We start from the raw sequence: 13,497 nt of genomic DNA, 5'->3' as shown, positions 1-13,497 counted from the left end.
AGAAAATTATATATATATAAAAATAAAATCAAGAGGGCTGTATTTACCTGAACATGCACACATTATAAGGGTTTAAAATGAAAGATAAAGCATTTTTATTGGGGGTGCTCTTCTCACCTCATGCTCTGGGCCATGTACGAAAATAACTACTGGATCCCTTTGAAATCTTTACTTTTGCATTAATCTAAACAGCCTGAACTGTGGATCTGATCTTGTTAAGTATTCCTGTAATACTGCTTTGTGACATATGTTAGTGATTTATCTGGAAAGGTTAATGAAATAATGAAATGCATGCTCTGTCTACAGGCAGCTTTAACCAGTAAAAGTTACCCAACATTTCCTTCTGGAATCATGGGGGTTAATAAGGGATGGTATGGAGTTAAGAGGGCTGGGAGAAAAGTTATCGCGAGGACTCACAGGAGTTTTTGACCGAATCTAGTAATCAAGTCAAAGCAAACCGATTTCACTGCCCAGCAACACAACCGCTTCCAATTTTCTCACTGCTGGATTTCCGGATTGACCTCAATTCCCCCCTCGCCATTCCCGTCTGAACCCCATTCTGACATTTCTGTCAAAATATTTTTCCACATCCTGTTAAGAAACCACTTTGCAGATTGTGTCTCTTGCTGAGGTCACTCTGCAGCTGCTCTATTTCTGTTTTAATTGTCAAATTTATCCGAGACAACACGACTGAGCCATTAAGCACATATACACTGCGTTATATAGTCTTCTTAAGCACATTAATCTCCTCGAGTGAGGCTCTGTACATTAAAAGAGTCATGCTCTGCCTGGTGCAGACCCTTTCACTACAGTAGCTGTACTGTTCTCAACATCATTCTTTCCAACCTGGCATTACTTAACGGTGTTAAAAATCTAGGGAAGAATCCTGTAAACTGCATATGATTTGTGTTAGAATGCAGGAATTTTAAAAAGTTTTTTTACCACAAATTCTCGGAAAAAGTGAGATAACTTATTGAAGAAGAAGAAAAAAAAAGATCAAATTACATACAGAATATTATCCAGAAGATCTTAACTTTTATTGATGAGGACCCAAATTATGTACAAGTTATTCTTCAGTTAAATCAGCTCAATCTCAATAATCCGTTCTCCCAATATAATGTAATATATACTAAAATTAATTCTGTAAAACCTCTGTATTAGAATATTCCCAGAAACAGAGGAGTCTCTGTTACACTTGAGAAGGCAGGGCCACTACAGTAAACAGATTATTAGTTATAGTTACAAGAAGCCTGTTCCCACCACTAAGTACACCCTAAAATACCATGGGCATATTAAAAATAATTGCAGACGGTATACTGATTGTTTAGTATATTGGCAATATCGTGGAAACATATATAGTCAAAGTTTTTTATTGAAAGGTATTCAACATATTAATACACAAACATTTTAAACGAAAACAAAAAACAAAAAAGAGGGATAAAAGGGGGTAAAATACCCATCCAAATTCTCATAATCAAACAATGTGATCATTATAAAGAATAAACCATAGCACAATTAACAAAACAGTATTAGGAATAATAAAGGTATAATGTTTAGTTCTTAACATATCGTATATACTTGAGTATAAGCCGACCCGAATATAAGCCGAGGCACCTAATTTTACCACAGGAAAAACGTATTGACTCGAGTATAAGCCTAGGGTGGGAAATGCAACAGATGAGCGGGAGAGACTGGAGAACACCCACACTGCACCGGAGAACAGGTAAGTGGGACCAGTGGTGTACAAATAACCCATGGCGCCCCGGCAGGGCCGTCTTTAACGCGGGGCAAACGGGGCAGCTGCCCCGGGCCCAGTTGCTCCTGGGGGGCCCAGAGCAGCTGCCCCGTGGGCCCCGCAATTTGCGCAGCCCCCCTTGGACCCGGCGGTGCGGCTGCACAGAGCCGCACCACCCCGCACGCTGAGGAGGCTCCCCGGGTGGCTCATGCACTAAGGGCCACCCGGAGAGCATGTGTGAGCAGGGGCCCGGTCTGGCGCTGTGACGCTTAAACAGCGCGACCGGGCCCCTTCCTGTACCGGCTGGGAGGAAGTGACGTCACTTCCTCCCGACGGAGAGCACAGCCGCGCGGGAGGAGAATGGCACGGAGGGGAGTTCCAGAGGAGAACTCCCATCTGCCTCAGCCTGCCACTGGACCCCAGGGAAACCACCCTCCAGGAAAAGGTAAGAACCTGGAGGGTGGCTAAATGTATGCTTGTGTGTAAGTATGTCTGTGTGTGTCAGTATGTCTGTCTGTGTATGTATGTGTGTGTGTATGTCAGTAGGCCTGTGTGTGTCAGTATGTCTGTCTATGTGTATGTCAGTATGCCTGTGTGTGTGTGTGTCAATACTTCTGTCAGTGTATGTGTCTGTGTGTGTGTCAGTATATCTGTCAGTGTATGTGTCTGTGTGTGTATGTCTGTCTGTATGTGTCTGTGTGTCAGTATATCTGTCAGTGTATGTGTCTGTGTGTGTATGTCTGTCTGTCTGTGTGTGTGTCAATACAGCTGTCAGTGTATGTGTCTGTGTGTGTGTGTATGTATGTCTGTGTGTGTGTATGTATGTCTGTGTGTGTGTGTCAGTATATCTGTCAGTGTATGTGCCTGTGTGTGTATGTATGTATGTCTGTGTGTGTGTCAGTATGTCTGCCAGTATATATTTGTGTGCCAGTGTATGTGTGTGTCAGTATGTATCTGTGAATGTTTTAATGTCTGTCTGTGTGTATGTGCAAGTACGTCTGTCTATGTGTATGTCAGTATGCCTGTGTGTGTGTCAGTATGCCTGTGTGTGTGTCAGTATGCCTGTGTGTGTGTCAATACGTCTGTCAGTGTATGTGTCTGTGTGTGTCAGTATATGTGTCAGTATGTCTGCCAGTGTATGTGTCTGTGTGTGTATGTATGTCTGTGTGTGTGTGTCAGTATATATTTGTGTGTCAGTGTGTATCTGTGAATGTTTTAATGTCTGTCTGTGTCTGTATGTGCCAGTACGTCTGTCAGTGTGATTGCGCATTGGGCGTAATTGGGGGGGGAGGGATAGGAGGGGCAGGGCCCAGGGGGCCCAAGAAAATGCATTGCCCAGGGTCCTAATCATATTATAGACAGCCCTGCGCCCCGGTGTGAAACTGATCCACGGACCCACCCCCTCCCTCTTTCCCCCGACAGACACACACACATACATACAGACAAGACACACATACATACATACAAACAAACAAACAGACAGACAGGCACACATACATACAGACAGACACACACACACACACACAAGATACACATACACAGACATACACACACACAAGACATACATACAAAGACACATACAAACAGACAGGCACACGTACATATTACAGACAGACACATACATACATACAAACAAACAAACACACACACACACACAATATTTAAGTCACCCCCCAGTTTCCTACCTTTGTGCAGGAGGGTGACTTTCCCTGGGGTCCAGTGGTGGCTCAGGTTGATGGGAATCAGAGTTACCACTCTGGCTCCCTGGTCTTCCTCCCGCGCGGGCTCTAAGTGATAGCTGGGAGGAGTGACGTGCAGTCACTTCCTCCCAGCAGTTATGATCTCATCACAGGGGGCCAGGGCCGCAAATTAGGTAGTGGGATCCTCACTCGAGTATAAGCCGAGCATAAAAATATGCTGAAAAAGTCGGCTTATACTCGAGTGTATACGGTAATTATAAAATTGAGTGATTAATTGTAGGTCTGAATTATAAGGAATGTGTATGCTTACTTCACAACGTATTTTCTCCCCATTATCATTAGTCTTAATGTACAATTCCCCTCTAGATTGTAAGCTCACTGGCAGAGTTCTCTTCTCCTTTGGAAATTATACAAACACAAGATAAATAGCTAGACACGCTGGAACAAAAGTTATCTTTGCATACACTGAAAAGCTTTCTGGATAAGACCGATACATAAGAATGACTAAATAAATAAATCTAGACCATGGTGTAACAACTGACCTTATAAAACACATAGATATTTATTTGGCTTTATTATTTAATCATCCTTTTTCCTTCATATTTAAAAAGAAGTGGTGTTAGAAATATTTCACAAGGCATATTGTGTTTCCAAATACCATGGTGGGTGACATCATGCCATGCATTAGAAGAATTGTTCTGCATGTTGTGACTGGCACCATGCACAGCGAGAGCCCATAATCTACATACCTTCCCAACATTGGTAGGTATTACACTCCTGAGGAGAAGCTGCTATTTGTGGCTGCAGTATTTAAGTCAGTCCCCCTCCCAATAGTGAATTCCCAGAAGAGGGGCTGGGGAGACAGAGACAGGGTGATTCTGTCTCCCCAACTCAACTCTTCTTGTTCCCATCAATCGTGGGCAGATTAGGACATGCTTCCCTAATATTAAAGGGCCACTATAGGCACCCAGACCACTTCAGCTCAATGAAGTGGCCTGGGTGCCAGGTCCCCCTAGTTCCAACCCTGCAGCTGAAAACATAGCAGTTTCAGTGAAACTGCTATGTTTACACTACAGGGTTACCCAGCCTCTAGTGGCTGTCTACCTGACAGCCACTAGAGGCCACTTCCGCGATTTACACTGAGTAAATCGTAATCTTTTGACACTGGATGTCCTCGCGGAGTCCAGCATCAAATAAGATCCCTATAGGAAAGCATTGAGTAATGCTTTCCTATGGGTGGGTTTGAATGTGCGCGCCTCTGGCCAAACATGTGCATTCGGCTCCACTTGGGAGCTGACATCAGCAGGGGAGGAGAGGTCACCAGCGCCGAGGGAGCCCGGCGCTGGATTAAAGTAAGTGGCTGAAAGGGTTTTAACCCCTTCAGCGCCGAGGGAGGGGGGCACTCCAAGAGCCCATAGTGCAGGAAAACGGGTTTGTTTTTCTGGCACTATAGGATCCCTTTAAGTGAATCATAACCCTAACACTAGGCTTACCTTAACCCTAATTTTATAACATCTTGTAACAAACAATACAGAACACTGATTTTTTTTAATATGGAAACATAGTGCCATATCATTGCTTATTATGACAATGATATCAAATACAGTATTATATAATGTTAAACATAAAAAAAAATATTTTATTTAAATTTATTTTTTGGGTGAGGAGAAATAAAAGAAAATGTCTGAGTGTGCAGCTTTTAAACACAGACGGAAACATCACCGAGATGTAACATGCAGATAAAGTACTGCCTGACTCACAGTCACCCATCTCTGGGAAGGTCGGACAAGGTCGTTCTACTGAAGGGCCCCGAGTTAAAAGGACCATGACGGAATGCTGAGCATTTTCCAGCAAATCCACAGGATTAATGACAATATAAACAGCTTCTTCATGGCCACATGAAATATGCTGAATGTGGATGAACCTCAGTTATCATAATCACATTATAAATAGTCAAAGCTCCACAAATTTTTAAGCAAATATTTGATCCATGTGTTAGGTAGAAAAGACAAAGGTCAGCATTTTTAAGACATGGTTGCCCTTGTTTATTATATAAAGCACTTGAAATTCCCAAAAGTAAAAAAAATAAAAGACAGTTAAAGTGGCAGAATAAGCACAATAACCACTACATTTTGTAGTGCTTATGGTGTTATTATCATTTAGAAGTAAAATTCTATTCAAGTTGTTTCAACAAAATGGGGGTTATGAGTCACCACATGTGGCCTGGCCCCATGCTCCCCCATCGCTAATGTGGAAGTTCTAATTTGACATTAACAATACCAATTTCTTCCATATTTAAAGGACATTGATAGACTGAGCCTATCACTGCTGTCCAAACATGGTGGGAAAGACACTGTAAAAGGCAATGAGTACGTCACAGACCCCAAGTTTAATTGTTTGTTGTATCGGAAGTTGTGACCACAAATAGAATTATAAACAATCAAATCAACCTTTGTGGACATGTAACGTGATCATTTTTGGCCATTAATATAACAATCATTTCATTGTCTGAAAATTGAATAGCAAGTCTATCAAGAGTTAGCTCCTCAAATTAAATTCCAGTCTTGGAATCTCAATATTGTCACATATTGACAAAGACCCTTTCAGGGGTCGAAACATTGCGGTGTCTCACTTGTCCCAATAAATACATATGATTTGAAGATACTTGGAGTGCCTGGATCCTCTTTCTACCACTGGATTCTCAATATAGCCAACTGAGGATCTCTTGGGAGATTAGCTTGGATAAACTCAAAGTGTATTCATTTTTAGTTACCAACCTACCTCTGATGGACAAAAAATTAAATTCCACATTTTATTTTTTATGACTTCATCTGGCGAAATCCATTACTATCAGGGTTATTCACTAAACGGAGAATTCAAAGTTATTCATTGAAAATGTTCAATGGATAAACAAAGCATGCCAATAGAAGGAGGTAACAAGGACCAAACCAATCAAACGAGTTCATAGTCTAAATGATTAGTCTTTAATATTTGGAGGCTACAGGCAATTTCCTGCACAATATACATGTGTCCCTTTTGCAAGAATAGGGTAAAATTATTTTGTTCCTGATGCTTGCATTTTGTCTCTTACAAAAGCAGGTTTAGGGTGATCTAATAAAACGTATTCCTCTGGACAGGCTATCTCAACACCATACATGCTGCCATTTAGCTCCAGGTGTCTGTTTAGACTAGATCTGATGGAGTGGAACATCCTCCTGCATTTTTTCCGAGGCTCTCTAAATATGCTCTTAGTGCGCCGTATGCTTGAGCAAACTACTACAGTCGCAGGGTAAAGAAAAGATGTCAAGAAGCTGGTAATTATTGTGCTTCCTTCTACATTTAAACAATATTAGGAAGTTCTTTACATGAAAGGAATTTCTGGAACTCTCGTCTATGTAGCCTCCCTAACACCTCCCTCCCTTTTTCACCTCTTAAGGTGTCGCCATGTACTCAACTCTTTGAGCATCGTTCTCCAACTGCTACTCGTTTGCCCTTTGTGCTGCAATCTCCAAGATTCTTCAACCAATTTACAAACTACATTCACTATATGCCTCTCTGCTCTCTTTAAAGAAGCTATCAAACTAGAAATCTCCTTAATCCAACTATATTTCTAATACATGGGCTTGTCTGTGTCCAACTGACCTTTTAAAGCCCACAAAATACTGCATGAAATACAATGCAAATTGCTGATTATATACCTCTATCTAACTCTGCTACACATTTCCATCTAAGCCTTTTTTTGATTAAACAATCTGATTTTCTTGTCAAATTTTCCCAAATTGCAGGCTTATTAGATAACCTGCATTGTTATTAACAATAACAAAGGGTAAAGTATATTACAGATCGGGCGATCCTGTGAATGCGGTTCATATACACTTCAGACCAAGGGTGCCCAAAAGGTAGATCCCCAGAAGTTGTAGAACTACAAATCCCATGAGGCTTTGCATACCTTTAGAATGACAAAGCATTGTGGAAGCTGTAGTTTTAAAACATCTGGGGATCTACCTTGTCGGCACCCCTGCTTTGTAAGCTCATTTGAGCAAGATCCTCACTGAATTCTGTTCATGTAAGTGAAACCTAAGATTTTGAATTGACTTGTACATCTTTTCCACTTATTGTACAATACTTTATAAGGCATGAATATTGTATGTAGAATAATTTTGTCTTTATTAAAATAATACCTTAAGCACCAAAACAACTTTAGCTCAATTAAACATTTTTTTGTATCATGACCAGTCTCACTGCTCAATTCTTCCGTTTAGGAGTTCATCCACTTTTGTTTCTCTATATGCAGCACAAGCCACAACTCCCCTGGCTGTGTCTCACACAACCTGCACGAAAAATAAATGGTTTAATCTTCAAATAAATCTGACAGTACAGTGTGTTTACTTTAGAGGTTTGGTTTTATCTCCTTCTCTGTAAATTGAACTTTAATGACACACATTCTGGCTCTAGCAAGCTATCTGCTAATACAGGAGGTAATAAATTCTAATGTTTAAACTTCCTTTATTGCACAGTCTGTTTAATTTAAATGTCTCTGGAATTAAGTGTTTAGGAAGGCTGTACAAGTCCCATGCAGGGAAGTGTGCCTGGGGCTACATAAACAAAGTGATTTAACTCCCAAATGGCATAAAAATGAGCAGTGACACTGCAGGAGCATGGTCTACACATCAAAACTGCTTAATTATGCTAACATTGTTTTGGTGCTTATATTGTCCCTTTAAATATGTGTAGCAGTAGGTTGACTATCCAGGATTTTTTTATTTTAAACATTTTATTTTATTGATCTCCAATTTGTATTGTCTGCTCGCTGTCTTCCATTAGACTGTAAGCTATAAAGAGTAGGGACTACATTCATTATTTTCAGATAACATTCCAAACAACGGTTATTTTAACTCCTGTACAGAACTTCCTTGAACTAAAAAGGACATAAATCCAACTTAATCCACATAGTTGTTGTGCCACCTCTGGGACTATAAGCAGTAACTCCAACCGCAGTTGAAAAGATGTAGAAGATGATGATTAAATGTGGGATCTATAATTGGTGACTTATATTGGGATATAGATAATCAGACAGTGACTTGCATTGGTATTTGTATATATATTTATAATTAGACAGCCATGGAATAAGCGAGTTAAAGTCTCTAGTAATAACTTTCACTGGAATGTTACAGTGAGGGGAAAAAAGCATTTCATCCCCTGCTGATTTTGAATATGTGTCCACTGACAAAGAAATGATCAGTCTATAATTTTAATGGTAGGTGTATTTTAACAGTGCGAGACAAACTAACAAAAAAAAAAATCCAGAAAACCGCATATCAAAAAAAGTTAAACATTGATTTGCATGTCTCAATGAGTGAAATACGGATTTGATCCCCTTTCAACCAGCAAGATTTCTGGCTCCCAGGTGTCTTTTATACCGGTAACGAGCTGAGATTAGGAGCACTCTCTTAAAAGGAGGGCTCCTAATCTCAGCTCTTTACCTGTATAAAAGACGCCTGTCCACAGAAGCAATCAATAAATCAGATTCCAAACTCTCCACCATGGCCAAGACCAAGAGCTGTCCAAGGATGTCAGGGACAAGATTGTAGACCTACACAAGGCTGGAATGGGCTACAAAACCATCGCCAGACAGCTTGGTGAAAAGGTGACAACAGTTGGTGCGATTATTCGCAAATGGAAGAAACACAAAATAACTGTCAGTCTCCCTCGGTCTGGTGCTCCATGCAAGATCTCACCTTGTGGAGTTTCAATGATCATGAGAGTGCTGAGGAATCAGCCCAGAACTACAAGGGAGGATCTTGTTAATGATCTCAAGGCAGCTGGGACCATAGTCACCAAGAAAACAACTGGTAACACACTACGCCGTGAAGGACTGAAATCCTGCAGCGCCGGCAAGGTCCCCCTGCTCAAGAAAGCACATGTACAGGCCCGTCTAAAGTTTGCCAATGAACATCTGAATGATTCAGAGGAGAACTGGTTGAAAGTGGTGTGGTCAGCTGAGACCAAAATTGAGCTCTTTGGCATCAACTCAACTCGCCATGTTTGGAGGAGGAGGAATGCTGCTTCAGACCCCAAGAACACCGTCCCCACCATCAAACATGGAGGTGGAAACATTATGCTTTGGGGTTGGTTTTCTGCTAAGGGGACTTGACAACTGCACCGCATCAAAGAGACGATGGACAGGTCCATGTACTGTAAAAAATTGGGTGAGAACCCCTTCCCACAGCCAGGGCAACACACAGCCAAGGCAACAAAGGAGTGGCTCAAGAAGAAGCACATTAAGGTCCTGGAGTGGCCTAGCCAGTCTCCAGACCATAATCCCATATACAATCTGTGGAGGGAACTGAAGGTTCGAGTTGCCAAACGTCTGACCTCTGTGATTGCAACAAGGGTTTTACCACCAAGTACGAAGAGATCAAATACTTATTTCATTCATTGACATGCAAATCAATTTATAACTTTTTTGACATGCGTTTTTCTTGATTTTTGTTATTCTCTCATTGTTAAAATACACGTACCTTTAAAATTTAGACTAATCGGGGTGCGGAGCTTGAATTCCAAGCAGACCAGTCATACCTGCCAAGAGCTCCTGCATCTGGGGCCAAGATTCTGGGTTTACTGCCTGACCACTTGGTAACACTGGCTGTAAATAACAATTATCCTGACTGGAGGACACCACTGCACCCAGGGATACCCTACTCGAGGTTACTCACGGCCGAGCTTTCCAAATCGAGACCTGCAGTCTAAACGAGTGAGAGCTGAGGAGAGACGTCTGTTTCACGGTTCTCTGGCTAGCAGAGGAACGCTCACACGATGCTACTACCCCCTTCCCCCCCCGGACCAGTGGAGGATATCCCGGTCCCCACAGAGTTAAATGATCCTAAAATAAACTAGCAAAAAAACTTGCAAACTTGTAGTTTTGATTCTATTTTCATCACACATATAAACACTTGACTGTGGGGTAAAAGCATTCAAGCTCATGCTCTGCTTTAAAGCCTCTTTAGGATTAGATTTCAACAATCTGCTTTAAAGGAGAGCAATAGGACTGTTCCAGCAGCTAGCTGAATTTAAAAATGGTACTGAATTTATGTAGGCGACAGACCCACTTGAAGGCACATCTTCAACTTTTTACTTAAGTTATTTTTAAGTGTTTTTCTTATATATATATATATATTTTTATTTTTTTAATTTGGTCATGTGACAAATGGTTTGATGTTGCAGTTCCCACTCACTGCATGTAAAATGTGTCAGCTGAGCTGTCTGACATGCCATTGGAAAAAGACACAAGGCCTGAGCCTCCATTACCCTGTAATTCAGGAAACAAAATCAAAACCCACATACAGAGAGTTATTTACTAAAGTAAGTATTAAACGTGAGTTTTAAATTAAAGACCGGAGTAGCTGAATGGAAAGAATAGCTGAGATTTTTTATCATTTTTTTCAAGTTCGGTTATTTTGACCTTAAATTTTACTTTGAATTCACATTGAATTCCTACTTTGGTAAAATATCCCTGACAGTGAGGTAAGAGTTGGTGGTAGTGACCTATCAATGTCAAGGTTGTCTCAGACCTCTTAGTTCACATGTCTTGACCTCATGCTGGTGTAAACCCATTAAACCAGTTGGAAGGAGGAAAGAAAAGGGAGAATCAAGAAGCAAGTTGTTGGGTAAAGGAGAGTGGTGAAAGGAGCTCATGCGTTGACATGGCAGAGTAAGAAAGAGATGGGGATAAAGAGTCCGTAGCAATCTGAAATACACGATACACTATGTTTATAATAATCATACTGTACAGTCTGTGACTCTCCTCTAATTAACTATAAAGCACTACTTATAATAACTATGCTGCACTGCCTGAAACAGACAATATACTTAAAGTAACAATACTGTAATGCCTGAGGCGGATTATATTTTAGAGGAACATTACACAGTTTCACAGTTGCTGAGGTTTTGGAACTGGTAGTTGTTAGGATTGGCAGGGAGATTAAATATTAATCCAAATCCAAACAATATTAAAATCACTGTTTAGTAGATATACCAACAGAAACATGTATGCATTTAATTACGGTTTGTTTTTTTATTGGGAGTATATTGAAAAACAGCTTGCAAAAGCTGCAGATCTCTTGCCTTAAGCCTTTGCCAGCCCTTCCTTTTATTTCCCAGCCCAGACTTTGTGTGTCTGTCCAACAGGGCCGGTGCAAGGATTTTTGGGTACATAGGCGAAGATGTATTTTTCCGCCCCCCCCCCCCATTCAAAAATAACATCTTCACCTATGTGCCTCTTAACCAGCCCCTCTCCCCGTCCATTATTGGTCCCCTCCCTTCCCTGTCCCTTAGTGTTCTTCTGACAGTCACACACACTCAATGACAAACACAGAGACTCACTGATCTGACACACACACACACTGATTGACACTCATTGACAGACACACTGATAGTCACACACAGACTCAATGACAAAGATACTCTCACTGATTTGACAGACACTCACAAACACACACTGACAGACACACACATACACTGACACACTCACATGCAACACTCATACAATCACTCACAAACACACATACACTCACTCACGCACACACTCACAGTCACTCACAGACACACATACACTCACTCACGCACACACTCACAGTCACTCACAGACACACATACACTCACTCACACAGTCACTCACAGACACACAGTCACTCACAGACACACATACACTCACTCACGCACACACTCACTCACTCACACAGAGATACATACAGACAGACACTCAGACACTCACTCATACACACTCACTCATACACACACACTCACACAGACACTCACTCACACAGAGACACATACACTCTCACATACACACAGGCACTCACTCACACACAGACACTCACTCACACACAGACACTCACACACACTCACACACACAGACACTCACACACACAGACACTCACACACACACACACACAGACACACACACACTCACAGACACACACACACACACACACACTCACAGACACACAGACACTCTCACACAGAGACACATACTCACTCACAGACACACACACAGACACTCACTCACACACACTCACTCACTCACAGACACACTCTAACACAGACACTCACACACACAGACAGACACTCTCACACACAGACACACACACACACACACACAAAGACACTTTCACACAGAGACACATACTCACTCACAGACACATACACACAGACACTCACTCACACAGACACTCACTCACAGACACACAGACACTCACACACACACTCTCACACACAGACACATCACATACATTCACAAATTATTTTAATAAATAAATAATATCCACCCAGCCTCCCTACCTGGAGAGCTGGTGTGGATCATTCCCTGGGGTCCAGTGGGGCTGCTGGGCGGCGTGCGGCAGTCCTGCGATCAGGCGCGGCGAGGGAGCTCTAACCTCTCTGCTCTGCTCCCTCGCGCGCTGCCTGTCTGCTGATACCGCGGGAGCCGGAATATGACGTCATATTCCGGCTCCCGCGGCATCACTAGACAGCGCGCGAGGGAGCAGAGCAGAGAGGTTAGAGCTCCCTCGCCGCGCCTGATCGCAGGACTGCCGCGCCGGGGGCGGAGATGGTGGCCGGCAGGAGGGAGAGCTTCCCTCCTGCCGGTCACTGAAATCTTGCGCCCCCGGAGCCGGTGCGCCCTAAGGCGGCCGCCTGTGCCGCCTTATGGACGCGCCGGCCCTGCTGTCCAATCACAGAATTCTCAATGCAGCTGAAAGAAAAGTCTTTGCAAAGCAGGTGCTCTGGGGAATTACTGCCTCTTGAGTTCAGCTCTACTGAGCTAACCAAACCAGGAAGTAAAAGAGTCAGTTGTCTGAGCGACAGCCCAGGATGTAACCAGGTTAATTTAAAAAAGAGCCTATTTTTATTGAAATCTGAAGTTTTTGGAAAATGAAAAAAAGAGGACACGCTATGCACACATAAAGCACTTCAGCAACCTAAAGCGCTTTGGGTATCAGAATGTTCACAGTTTAATCTACGTTAAATGTATAGTGAGAATAAGACGAGATGAGAGGAGGGACA

The 13,497-nt window shown here is 42.2% G+C and overlaps 1 protein-coding gene across 1 annotated transcript in view; it reads right to left on the bottom strand.

Moving 5' to 3' along the window:
* Positions 1 to 13,497, bottom strand: part of ADAMTS17 (ADAM metallopeptidase with thrombospondin type 1 motif 17) — a 294,708-nt gene that overhangs the window by 236,831 nt on the left and 44,380 nt on the right. The window lies entirely within an intron of this gene.

The sequence above is a fragment of the Pelobates fuscus genome, chromosome 3 (assembly GCF_036172605.1).
Source record: "Pelobates fuscus isolate aPelFus1 chromosome 3, aPelFus1.pri, whole genome shotgun sequence".
Lineage (NCBI taxonomy): Eukaryota > Metazoa > Chordata > Amphibia > Anura > Pelobatidae > Pelobates > Pelobates fuscus.
Note: the sequence above shows the minus strand (reverse complement) of the source record. Positions and strands in the feature narration are given on the sequence as shown.